This window comes from Oryctolagus cuniculus, chromosome 7 (genome assembly GCF_051225735.1).
Source record: "Oryctolagus cuniculus isolate XC-2025 breed Fujian yellow rabbit chromosome 7, ASM5122573v1, whole genome shotgun sequence".
Classification (NCBI taxonomy): Eukaryota; Metazoa; Chordata; class Mammalia; order Lagomorpha; family Leporidae; genus Oryctolagus; species Oryctolagus cuniculus.
The window spans coordinates 109058786-109071328 of NC_142873.1; the positions used below are offsets into that span (position 1 = coordinate 109058786).

Sequence of the window (12543 nt, forward strand, 5' to 3'; positions counted from 1 at the left end):
TTTAGAATGTTAGTAATAGTTTAGCCAACATGGAATTCCTAAGAAATGATATGCTGAACCATGAAAAAAGTCTAGCGATTGAGGTAGGAAGCCATATTCTGCATCTGCCTCTACAAACGGTGGAGACTTGAACTTATCCCTGACCCTCTTTGTGCAGTTTTCCCCTGTAATCTACTGGGCTTAATTTTTTGTGAATATCTATTGATTCAGATTTTCCCAATGTTTTGCAGCCAGAATCATCTCAGGATCCTCGTACTTGAAAATAGAGCATGCAAAATTCCCTGACTTTGGGACAAAACAGAATGGACTATGGTGTAGAACTTTGTTCTACATAACACAAATTGTCATAGGAAAGGTATGGGATTTGAAATTAAGAATCTTATAGGGGTAAAGTATGTCAAAGTCTCTTCCAGCTGAGCCGAACTGGGAGAGGTTTATTTATGGGTCACTTATGGGTCAACGAAATCACATGCCACAGACTGCTTTCCTGCAAATTGGTTGGAAACCAGAGTGGGTAAGCACCGGTGGCCGAGTAGGCAGTTGATTCAGGAGGCAGAGGGAGGGTCCCAGAGAGCCTCAGACAGGGCTCTACAGAAAGCACCCTGGCAGTTGGTTGCCATCTGGAGGGCACTCAAAGGAGAGCAGGGAGGAGGGAATGCAGACAGAATGTTCTTTGGCCCACTTGACTCGGCTTATCAGGGTGGCCAGGGGTTAACAGTGCTGGCTGTCTACGCGGCTCCCACTCACTTCACTCTGACTTTCTAGATTCCTCCCTGTCTCCCAGGTGTTTTCCAATCGCCCTGGTCTCTCAACTGGCATTCTCTTTCATAACTCTCGTACAGTTTCTCCAACCTGCACTAGCCTGCATCAAATTAGCATTTTTCCAGTCTCTACTTCCCTATTCTCTTTGCTCTTCCTACCCCTGGTAACCAACTCTCAGCTGTTGTGCAGCTGTGACCCAAGCCATCGTGAAATAACTCGTTGATCTTTGTTGTCCACCCATGATGTGAAGGGCTCTGTGACGGACACCACAGAGGATGGACAGACATGTCTGTCACCTCCACTCAACAAGGACCTTATCTTCTGTACCAGCCCAGCGCCTGACTTTTAGAAGATGCTCGCTATTTGCCGAGTGAATGAATAAATGAACAAAGACAGAGGTGGGCAGAGAGGTGCAGCAACTTCTTCCAGTTGTAACATCATTCAGAAAAAAATAATTTTCAGAAAATGAATTCTCCAGGTAAGTGAAACTTACTCCCTTAAATACCTTTACATTATTTCTTAGATATGTTATATGAGAAAATTTAACTTCTTTATTCCCTTCTTGTATCAGGACTGCTTATGTTGCCAGTAGTAGAAAACAATGGAAACAGATTTTAATAACAAACAGAATCCTTTAATCTGGAAGACATGGGTTTATACTTACAGATGTGGCTAGATCTAAGAGTTGGATAATATGATCAGGATCATTTTTCCTCTCTACTTCTGGTCTTTCCTTCCTAAATATTTGCTTCAGACTGATTTGAAGAATAAAATGGAGCCAGCAATTCCCAGTGATACAGTCTTCTTATTCATATTTAGCAGGAAGATACAAGTATCTCATTTGGAATATAAATCTATCTATCTATATATCTATCTATGTCTATGTCTGTATCTATCTATGTCTATGTCTATGTCTATGTCTATATCAGTCTGTCTATCTATCTATCTATCTATCTATCTATCTATCTATCTATACACCTGGTAGCTCCCATAAAAGAAGGAGGCTGTCGTTCCATGCACACTCAGAAAATGTCTCCAATGTTACATCCATGTCTGAACCAATTTGTAGCAAGGCAAGTGGAATCCTGTGATTTCTACAGAGCAATCCCGCCCACTCCTGAGGATGGTGTCAGTCACACCCAAACAGCAGCACGAAAAGTCAGGGTAAGAGAAAGAGAAGTGGATGCTGGGAAGCAACTGAGCAGTGTGTCCTACCTCCTTCCCTTCTCTCCCTCCCTCTGTTTCTAAAGTTCCCCCTCTACTCTACAAGTTCTGTGCTGGGAGCAGAGGCAGCAGACACAAGCACATGTTCCCTGTGTGTGAGGCCCTCCTGGTCGGGGGTGACTCTGAGAGCAGTTGTTATGGCAATGGATGAATGCTAACAATAAAGAGATGCATGCAGGAGGGCAACCATTTTGTGTAGAGGTTAAGACACAACTTGGAATGCCGGCATTCAATGTTGGAGTGCCAGGTTCAAGTCCTGGTTCCTCTGCTTCCCATCAAGCTTCCTGCTAATGTGTACCCTGGGAGGTAGCAGGTGATAGCTCAAGTTCTTGGGTTCCTGCCATCCATGTGGGAGACCTGGATGGAGTTCTCAGCTTCTGGCTTCAGCCTGGTTCAACCCTGGCTGTTATGGGCATTTGTGGGGTAAACCAGTGGATGGAGGATGTTTGTCTGCTTCTCTGTCTCTCTCTGTGTCTCTGCTTCTCAAATAAAGTGAAAGCAAACAAATAACAATAAAAAAATAGAGATGGGAATGCTGAAGAAGAAATGGATGACACAGGCTACTTCCAAAAGTTAACAGAAAAATAATCTTGCCTTTTATTCCCTTGTATTGTTGGCCTGGGGAAAACAAAGAAGGCTTTCCAGAACTCTGACAACTAGAGCTGCTTTTGTACCTTGAGTAAGAGGTCACCAAATAGTGGAGAAGGCACACGGCATTCCAGTCAGGGGGAGCAGAAACGCCACTCCAAATAGATATGAAAGGTTGAGGTGAGCCGAGAGTGGTCCGGATGGCTGGAGATGCCATGTGGGGCCTGTGAGAGAAAGGGGGGACCGTGTGTCTGTCTGCCGCTGTCCTGGGCATCGTGGGCATCACCCAAGGCTTTCTGGGGATGGGATGAGCTTCTTCTTCTTCTTCTTTTTTTTTTTTAACAGGCAGAGTTAGACAGTGAGAGAGAGACAGAGACAGAGAGAAAGGTCTTTCTTTTCCGTTGGTTCACCCCCCAAAATGGCTGCTGCAATCCGAAGCCAGGAGCCAGGTGTTTATCCTGGTCTCCCATGGGGTGCAGGGCCCAAGCACTTGGGCCATCCTCCACTGCCTTCCCGGGCCACAGCAGAGAGCAGGACTGGAAGAGGAACAACCGGGACAGAATCCAGCGCCCCAACTGGGACTGGAACCTGGAGTGCCGGCGCTGCAGGTGGAGGATTAGCCAAGTGAGCCGCGGTGCCAGCCGGGATGAGCTTCTTGAGCGATGTCCCTTCTCCTTTGCTGTTGAGCACTTTTCCCATTTCCCACATCTCTGAGGGAAGAAAAGATCCGAGGCAGAGACAGATATCAGAGGAAGACAGGACATGTCTGACACGTGCCCTGTGGGCGTGACCCTGAAGAGGAGCAGGGTGACGTGGGTCTAGCCTCCGGGGGCAGGGAAGGCTGGTGAAAGACCAGAGATTCCCAGGAACGGAGTGCCGGAGATCACAAGAGGGCAAGAAGCTGGGTGCACTTCTGCAGGTTGACTTTCTGGGCCCTGTTTCAGCTGCAATGCATCTCTCCAAAACTAAGCGGCCTAAAACAACCATAAGCAATTATCTCACACAATTGCCACAGGCCAGGGATTTTGTAGTAGGTTGGCAGGGTGACTCTGGTTCAGGTCTGTCACGAAGGTAGAAAGTGTTGGCCAAACTGCAGTCATGAGAAGGCTTGGTGAGGAGAGGCACTTGCGTGCTGGCCGGCTCACAGCTGTGGGCTAGAGGCCTCATTCCTCCTCACCATATGGATCTCTCCACTGAATGTCCTTGTGGCACCATAACTGGTTTCCACCAGAGAGAGTAATCCAAGAGGGGACAATGTAGGTATTACAGTAACAGAAGTCACACAGCCACTTCAGCAGTATTCAATTCGTTCCACAGGTCAACACTCTTTGGTGTGAGAGGGGCCTATAAAAGGGCATGATATCAGAAAGTGAGTCGAATGGGGGTCATGTTGGAAGCCAGTTACTACAGACATACTTAGACATTGAGGAAGACATGAAGAAAGACAGAAATATTCTACTCTCTAGGGGCTGGCTTCATGATGTAACACTTTAAGCTGCCACTTGCAAGGCTGGCATCCCATATATCAGAGTGCCGATTGAGGCCTGACTGTTCCACTTCTGATCCAGCTCTCTGCTATGGCCTGGGAAAGCAGTAGAAGATGGCCCAAGTGCTTGGGCCCCTGCACCCATGTGGGAGTCCTGGATGGACGTCTTCAACCTGGCCCAGCCCCGGTTGTTGTAGACATTTGGGGAGGGAACAAGTAGAAGGAAGATATCTCTTTTTCCCTCTCTCCCTCTTGCTCTCGTTCTCTGTCACTCTGCCTTTCAAACACAGAAAAAAATCTTTACCAAAAAATTCCACCCTAGGCCATATTCATTAAATACTTTTCTGCTTAGGAAATGAAAAGTGTTGAATCCTAGATTTATGTGCTAATTTTGGAATTTTTAAAATCTACTTTACAAATGGAAAATACTGCCCTACATGAATAATCATTACAGATTGGCTGATCTTGGTCCACTCAAATCCAAAACCCATGCTGCTTCCACAGAGTGGAACTACAGGCAGGAAAAGGTGCTAAGGGGCTCCACAGTGACAGACCACGGTACACAGTGAGTGGGTTTGCAGAAGCAGGATGTGAACCCAGGTCTAGCTTGTTCTTACTACAAACTCATTATATTGTTTTGTCTGTACTAGTGTTTCTAAATTTCTATTTCCTATTGTTTGTATTCATTTATTCAGTGAATATTTTAGAAGCACAATAACATGCGTTCGTTAAGGAAAGAATTCTTTCTTTTTTTTTTTTAAGATTTTATTTTTTTATTTGAAAGGCAGAGTTACAGAGAGGCAGAGGCAGCAAGGAAAGGACAGAGAGCTCTTTCATCCACTGGTTCACTCCCCAGAGGGCTGCAACAGCCTGAGCTGGGCTGATCCGGAGCCAGGAGCCAGGAGCTTCTTCAGGGTCTCCCATGTGGGTGCAGGGGCCCAAGGACTTGGGCCACACTCCACTGCTTTCCCAGGCCATAGCAGAGAGCTGGACTGGAAGTGGAGCAGCTGGGACTCAAACTGGTGCCCATATGGGATGCTGGAGCTTCAGGCGGCAGCTTTACCCGCTATACCACAATGCCAGCCCCGAATTCTTTTTTTTTTTTTTGACAGGCAAAGTGGACAGTGAGAGAGAGAGACAGAGAGAAAGGTCTTCCTTTTGCCGTTGGTTCACCCTCCAATGGCCACTGCAGCCTGCACGCTGTGGCTGGTGCACCGCGCTGATCCGAAGGCAGGAGCCAGGTGCTTCTCCTGGTCTCCCATGGGGTGCAGGGCCCAAGCACTTGGGCCATCCTCCACTGCACTCCCGGGCCACAGCACAGAGCTGGCCTGGAAGAGGGGCAACCGGGACAGAATCCGGCGCCCCGACCGGGACTAGAACCCTGTATGCCGGCACTGCTAGGTGGAGGATTAGCCTATTGAGCCACGGCGCCGGCCATTATTTCTTATTATGTTGCTATTCCAATATCAAAAAGTGTTTTGTACATAGTAGATAAAAAAGAGAGATTCGTGAGATTTGGAAGATGAATGACAAGGCACCGTTTTCTGCAGGCAGCTCTGGAGCCCTATCCTGGGAATCTTCACTAGGGTGTTGCCAGCATCAGAGATCCTGGTGGCAACTTTACCAGGATTCCTGGACCGTCTGATTCCCTGGTAGTGAGCAGCAGTCTTCCCAGCTTTGCTCCCCAGCCCTTGCAATGGTTGTGTACGCCTCTCTCTCCTTACACTACCTTCAGTTTCAAAGCAAAATATGCACAATGCTGGCTTAGTTCGTTTTCTGTTGGGGAAACAGAGTATTTGCAACAGAGTAACTCTCACTTGGGAAGCTTAGATTGAGTTCCTGGCTCTCAACTTTGACCCAGCCTAAACCAGGACCTTGCAGGTGTTTTGGGGGTGAATCAGTGGGCAGGAGCTCTCTTTCAGTCTGCTACTCTTTAGGGAAAAAAAATGGGGGAGGGGAGGACTTGAATTCAAGAAAGGGCCTAGAAGATCAGAGGGAAAGGCTTGGATGACGGAAAGCCAAGTCTGGGGTAGAGTGAGGAGGTGGATTGGCTGGCTCCAGGGTGAATGCTTTGACTCGGGACACCCAGCAGCTCACCAACAGCATCCCTCGCGACGGCTCTATTTCAGTTGGAGGACAGGAAATACAAACGAGTGCTAAGTGTCTATAAAGGCCCTGAATGCTAACATTGGAATGATGACCATGACTTGAGATCCTTTTATTTGCCAAATATTAAAACGGAAAATGTAAACGCTGAGGCTTTTCTTCAGCCCCAGCTCTAGCCCCGGAGGCTCCTGCGGCGGCATTTATAACTAACAGATGAACAGCACAGTCTGTGGCTTTGCTGGGCCCATTAACTGGGCCTAATTATTTTGAGAATTTGTGCTTTGTTCCCAGTGATTAATCACAGATGAAATATTTCAACTGCCTTTACGATCTTTTCCTTTGCTGATTCTGCAGGAAGCACACTCAGGCCACCATCTCTTTCTCTGGTAGTGTCTTTTTCTTAGGGTACAGAAGCTCTGCCAAACCTGTCTCGGGAGCCTGGAGTAAGCACTGTGCTGCCCCTTGGAGAGCAGGAATTCATGGCCATGCTTCCCACAGGACCACATGCTGGCCAGCAGTGCCCAAAGCCACCTTAATTTGGGAGTCTTTAGTTTGTTACATGGGCACTTGACACTTTCTCTGTGTTCTGTAAAAGTGAATAAAAGTGGGGCTGATGCATGGTGTAGCAGGTTAAGCTGCTACCTGCAGTGCTGGCTTCCCATAGGCCCTGGTTCGAGTCCCAGCTGCTCCACTATGCTCCAGTTCTCTGCTGATATACCTGGGAAGGCAGCATAGGCCTTGGGCCCCTATACCCACATGGAAGACCTGGAAGAAGCTCCTGGCTCCTGGCTTAAGCCTGGTCCCATCCCGGCTGTTGTGGCTATTTTGAAGAGTGAACTAGTGGATGGAGGATATCTTTCTCTCTCTCTCTTTCTCTCTCTCCCTCTCCCATCTCTCTGTATCTTGGCCTTTCAAATAAATAAATAAATCTTTAGGAAAAGAAAAAAAGTGAATCAAATCGTTTATTGACAATTTTTGGGACATTTTTGTTTCTAAATAAAGTAATTGCTTAATTAATCTGCATACTTGGATTCAAGTCAAGTTCCCAGGCATTCCTTCACAACCTGGCTGCAATCTCTAATTCCAAATATAACTGGAAGCTGGTCCTGATTATCACAGTGTGTTAGCTGTGTGATTGGATCATCTATATCACTGTGCAAGCCTCAGTTCTGTAAATAAGGAATAACTACCCCTATATCCTACTGTTGTGACTATTAACATAGTAGACAGCGTGCATTATTTGTCTTATAGCAAAAACTTACTAACAATCATAACTAGCCATCATTAGTCCCAACATTAGAAAATCAGCAAAAGGCAAAGTCAAAATTTGAGCCCCATATATTAAGCTAAATGCTTCTGCACAGCAAAGAGCCAATCAACAAGATGAAAAGCCAACTTACAGAGTGGGAGAAAAATGCGTACAAACCACGTATCTGATAAGGGGTTGATATCCAAAACATATAAGGAAATCATACAACTCAATAGCAAATAGCTTAATTTTTAAAATAGGCAAAAGAGGCCTGTCCGGGTGTTGTAGTGCAGGAGGTTAAGCTGCTGCTTGGGAACCCCACAGCCCATATCGAAGAGGCTGAGATTCAGTCCCACATCTGCTTCCCACCCAGCTTCCTGGGAGGCAGCAGATGATGGTTCAGTTACTTGTGAGGCATCATTTTTCTTTTACTAGGTCTGGTCTTTGTATCCAGGTCAATAGAATGAGGGAGTTAAACTCTGTAGAGAGTATAAAAAAGTCAGTGTAACTCTGACTTTCAAAATGAATAAATAAATCTTTAAAAACAATCTTTTACTATGACTAATGTATAAGTTAAACTGTGTCATAGGTCCATATGTCCTGTGTCATGGCTTGGAATCCCAGCATCCAACTGGATAAGTGCTAAGGATTCTCACATCCTAATGTTTCCCACCACAGGGATACTGATTCCACTGTGCTTTCCAAAACACCTACATCCCCATGTTTTTGGTATTTCTTTCCATCTCCTTCCCAATTGTAGCTTCATATCATGCTACGGCCAAGCCGATGTTGTACTTCTAAAAAGCATACCACATTGGCTCTCATTTTAGCTGTTGAAATATATTTCATTTGGACGCAGGATGTGTGGAGAGGAACCAGAAATTTCACAATAAACAGAGGAAAGCCCATAACGTGCTGTCTGGCTACGTCTTTCATGCGAAGCATCAGACTCTGCTCTGGAGACCATGTGAGGCGGGGCCTGCGGATGCGACTGAGGTTTCCAGCATAATTCTCATCTCACGCCACCTCGGGCACCTGCACAAATGGTTGTCTCTTGTTGAAACATCAGGAATGTCTTTCATTTCTTTTCCTGACATAGGTCAAACCTTTGGCTGACTTGGTAGTATTTGCAGAAATCACCAAGACCCAGAAAAATAAAGCAAGATCCCACAGATGATAAATGGCAGCGCCATCATTTAATCAGCTAACCCAGATCTAGTAGGCCCCAAAGTGCATGCTCTTAACCATTGAGCTCAGGGTCTCCTAAGTCTGGGGTAGACACTGGGGAGCAAAAGATGTGAAACCAGTTTGCCTTATTCCAAAGCCTATGCTTAGAAGAGGGCACTCCGTGTTTATATTCTTTACATATTTGTGTTCTAAGTAGCATTTTTTCAAAAGCTCCAATGCTAAAACTATCATCATCATCACTTTGAAAAGTACTCCACTCCTTTGTCATCCAGAACTTACTATGCTGTTCCCTTACCTCCCAGGCACCCAGGTAGGTCACTTATCCTAGGCCCCCGGCTGTTAGGAATATCCTTGTGCCCGAGCGATGGCCACATGAGGCCAGGAGAAGGGATGTACACCACACCTAGGCCCAATACTTCCCTTTCTGTCTCTGCTGTCTGCTGACAGGTTTCCAGCTTCCAGGAGAACCTGAGAAGCCACAGGTGGGAGACGGCTGCGTTTCCATCGCCCGGGTCCCTGGAAGAGTATGTGCAGCAGAGCTTCTACCCCCTCCCTCCACCAGGTAAGCTCTCTTGCGCTTGAAAGAAATGTCTATTTGGTTAAGCCATTGAAACTTCTTAGCACCTAATATACCCTCTTCTGTTGGATCCTGAGAGTATACAGCAGGCTCCTGCCTAAACGAGGCCTTGCTCCACAAGTCTCAAGTATCCCAGTGCCTGGTTCGTGACCTTGCCTACTTGTTCATTTTGATTTTTGACCTTTCCATGGTTAGGATTCCGACTCTGTTGCCAGGCAAATTGTTTTCTCCTTATAGAAGAATAGATAACGAGGTCTGCTCTCCACTCTTGCCGGGAAGAGACCTTGTTATTCTGTCACTTCCTCCTGGCTTTTTGGCCATGTGCATTTCTACCCTTTGTTGATGTCTAATTCTCTTCCAGCAAAGCTCTTAACTCAGGCTGTGGCAGAGAGGACCTCATTACTTTAAAGATTCCTTAGACAACGTTAAGAGTCACTAGTCCATTTTAATGATGACAAAACAGAAGCTCAGGAAGACATCCACCTGCCTAAGGACATACAATAGTTAGTGGCAGGGATGGTGCTGGAACCCAGGGCCAGGACAAGGGTAAGGTGATGGCCGGTGCCGTGGTTCAATAGGCTAATTCTCCGCCTGTGGCGCCAGCACACCAGGTTCTAGTCCCGGTTGGGGCGCTGGATTCTGTCCCGGTTGCTCCTGGCTTCGGATCAGTGCGGTGCGCCAGCTGCAGCGGCCATTGGGGGGTGAACCAACAGAAAATGAAGACCTTTCTCCCTGTCTCTCTCTCTCTCACTGTCCACTCTGCCTGTCAAAATTAAAAAAAAAAGTAAGGTGAACAAGACCCTGAAGTGTGCAATTGAAGGAGGCGTTCACTCTCAGATGCTAGTAATGTGCTTTAAAAAAATTATTTTATTTTTATTTGAAAGGCAGAGTTACAAAAAAGCAGTGGAAGAGAAAGAGAGAGAGGAAAGAAAAGATAGGAGAGAGAGAGAGGGTCTTCCATCTGCTGGTTCCCCCGATGGCTGCAATGGCTGGAGCTGCGTCCATCTGAAGCCAGGAACCAGGAATTTCTTCCCAGTCTCCCACTCAGGTGCAGGAGCCCAAGGACTTGGACCACTTTGCACTGCTTTCCCAGGCCATGGCAGTGAGCGGGATCTGAAGTAGGACAGCCGAGAACTGAACCGGGGCCCATATGGAATGTTGACACTGCAGGCAGCAGCTTTACCCGTTATGTCATCGCTCCAGCCCCAGCCCTGTGCTCAAGAGAAGGCCCTGAGATTTTCTTTATTACCCATAAGCAATAGCTGCATTTACAGCTCAGTGGCATCCTTAGCCTGCTTCCCACTTCTAGAAACTCAGGAGCAAAGGGATCTCTCTTCATTTTGAATTGGCACAGTCTGTGTTAGCTCAGGCTGATATAACCTGGATTGTTGTCCATGGTGTTAGACCAAGATCGTATGCAACCTTCTTTGCCAGACAGACTCTCTGTATTGAGGTACTCATAGGGATTTTGAGACCAGGTTTCTGTGAGATTGCACCCTTAGGATCCTTCAGAACTATATTAATTAGTTTAGAGGGTTAGCTAGGTATCACCCTGAATTAAATATCTCAGAGGTCTTTTTTTTTTTTTTTTTTTTTTTTTTTCTGACAGGCAGAGTGGACAGTGAGAGAGAGAGACACAGAGAAAGGTCTTCCTTTGCCGTTGGTTCACCCTTCAATGGCCACTGTGGCCGGTGCACCGCGCTGATCCGATGGCAGGAGCCAGGTGCTTCTCCTGGTCTCCCATGGGGTGCAGGGCCCAAGCACTTGGGCCATCCTCCACTGCACTCCCGGGCCACAGCAGAGAGCTGGCCTGGAAGAGGGGCCACCGGGACAGAATCTGGTGCCCCGACCGGGACTAGAACCTGGTGTGCCGGCGCCGGAAGGCGGAGGATTAGCCTAGTGAGCTATGGCGCCGGCCATCTCCGAGGTCTTAACACAAGGACTAACAGCCTTGTCCTCAACTGATTCTTGGGCCTGAGGTCATTTCTTACTTTGAGGCTCTTTGGCCCTATGGAGTAGATTAAAACTGTGAAGTAGTTTTATTTTCCTTGGTTCCTCTACATTGCCTTTAAATTCCTCTTGCAAACAGAACAGTGCCTTTAGCTAATCGCTCTGCTGCAGCTGAAAATCACCTACATTACGCTTTCACCATCTGTCTGGAGATGTCCTCAGCTGGAGCCATGGCTTATCGGTTATTTTCCATCTTTCAAGTTACTGTGGGCAACTCTTGTACAAAATGAGTCATCGTTTTTCCAGCCTGTTGGAGTAGCTTGCTCAAGGGTTCCCACTTTCCATTAATGAGGTCCACGCCATTTTCCCAGTCTTTGTTAGCAGTTTTCTCAGCATTCTTCTAGCTCTTCTCGCGTGTCAGTTCCAAAGCCAACACATCAATTTGTTTTATGTTGCTGTAAATGCTAGGCCCCATTTTAGATACCAACTTTTGATACCAATTATCAATAGATAATTGATGTATAGCAAGTTACTTCCCCAAAACTTACTGATTTAAGAGATAATGCTTATTAAAAATGTCTTGGGATTCCATGGTTTTCTGGTCTAGGATGGCTGAAAATCACTGATGGCCCAAGCCTGTGTCAGGTGATGAGCTGGACTCACAGGGCTCCTGGGCCATGTACCTCCAGCCTTGAGTACTCCAGCCCAGACCTGCTCACATGGAGGCTGCCTTCCCAAAGCAGCAACAAAGGACAAACATTTTTTGTTGCTTATTTGCATCCCATTCATCAATTCCCAAATGGCCAAAGCTGATCATACAGCCAAATACAGATCCAAGTAATGGAGAAAAAGACTTGATGCTGGGAGCTGCAAAATATCTGGCCATTCTGCAAAATGTGCACCAGAAGGCAAACATTGCTGTGTGCTTTGTACTACTGATCCCTGCACTGTCATAATCACCTACTCTTGTTTCTTTAACTTGAGAGATCTACTGGATACCCAAATACTGACTCCAACATGATTCTGTGTGTCTGTGAGGATATGTCTGCAAGGGAGTACCATGGGACTGAGTAAACGAGATTGCCTTCACTCATGGGCTTGGGCTTTACCCAATCATCTGAAGACCTGAGCAGAACACAAAGGTCAAGTATGAGGGAGCTTCCACCTGCCTTTTAGCTGCCATGTCGGCCTTCTCCTGCCTGGGATTGGAACTTACACCACCAGTTTTCTCGGTCCTCAGGATTTCAGATGTGGAGTAGAACTGACAACATCGGCTCCCACAGCCCTCAGATGGAATGGAGCCACACCCTTAGCTCTCCTAGGTCTCCAGCTTGCCTATTGCAGATCTTGAAACTTATCGGTCCCCCTATATGTAATCCTATTCCTCACAATAAATCACTTTCCATTTATGTA

At 46.7% G+C, this 12543-nt stretch overlaps 1 long non-coding RNA gene across 1 annotated transcript; it reads left to right on the top strand.

Annotated features, from left to right (window-relative positions):
- Window positions 1-637: 637 nt before the first annotated feature.
- On the top strand, window positions 638-12543 carry LOC103350160 (uncharacterized). Its single transcript, XR_007923610.3, has 3 exons — window positions 638-1240; window positions 9051-9165; window positions 12115-12543. It is a non-coding gene; the product is annotated as an uncharacterized LOC103350160 (long non-coding RNA).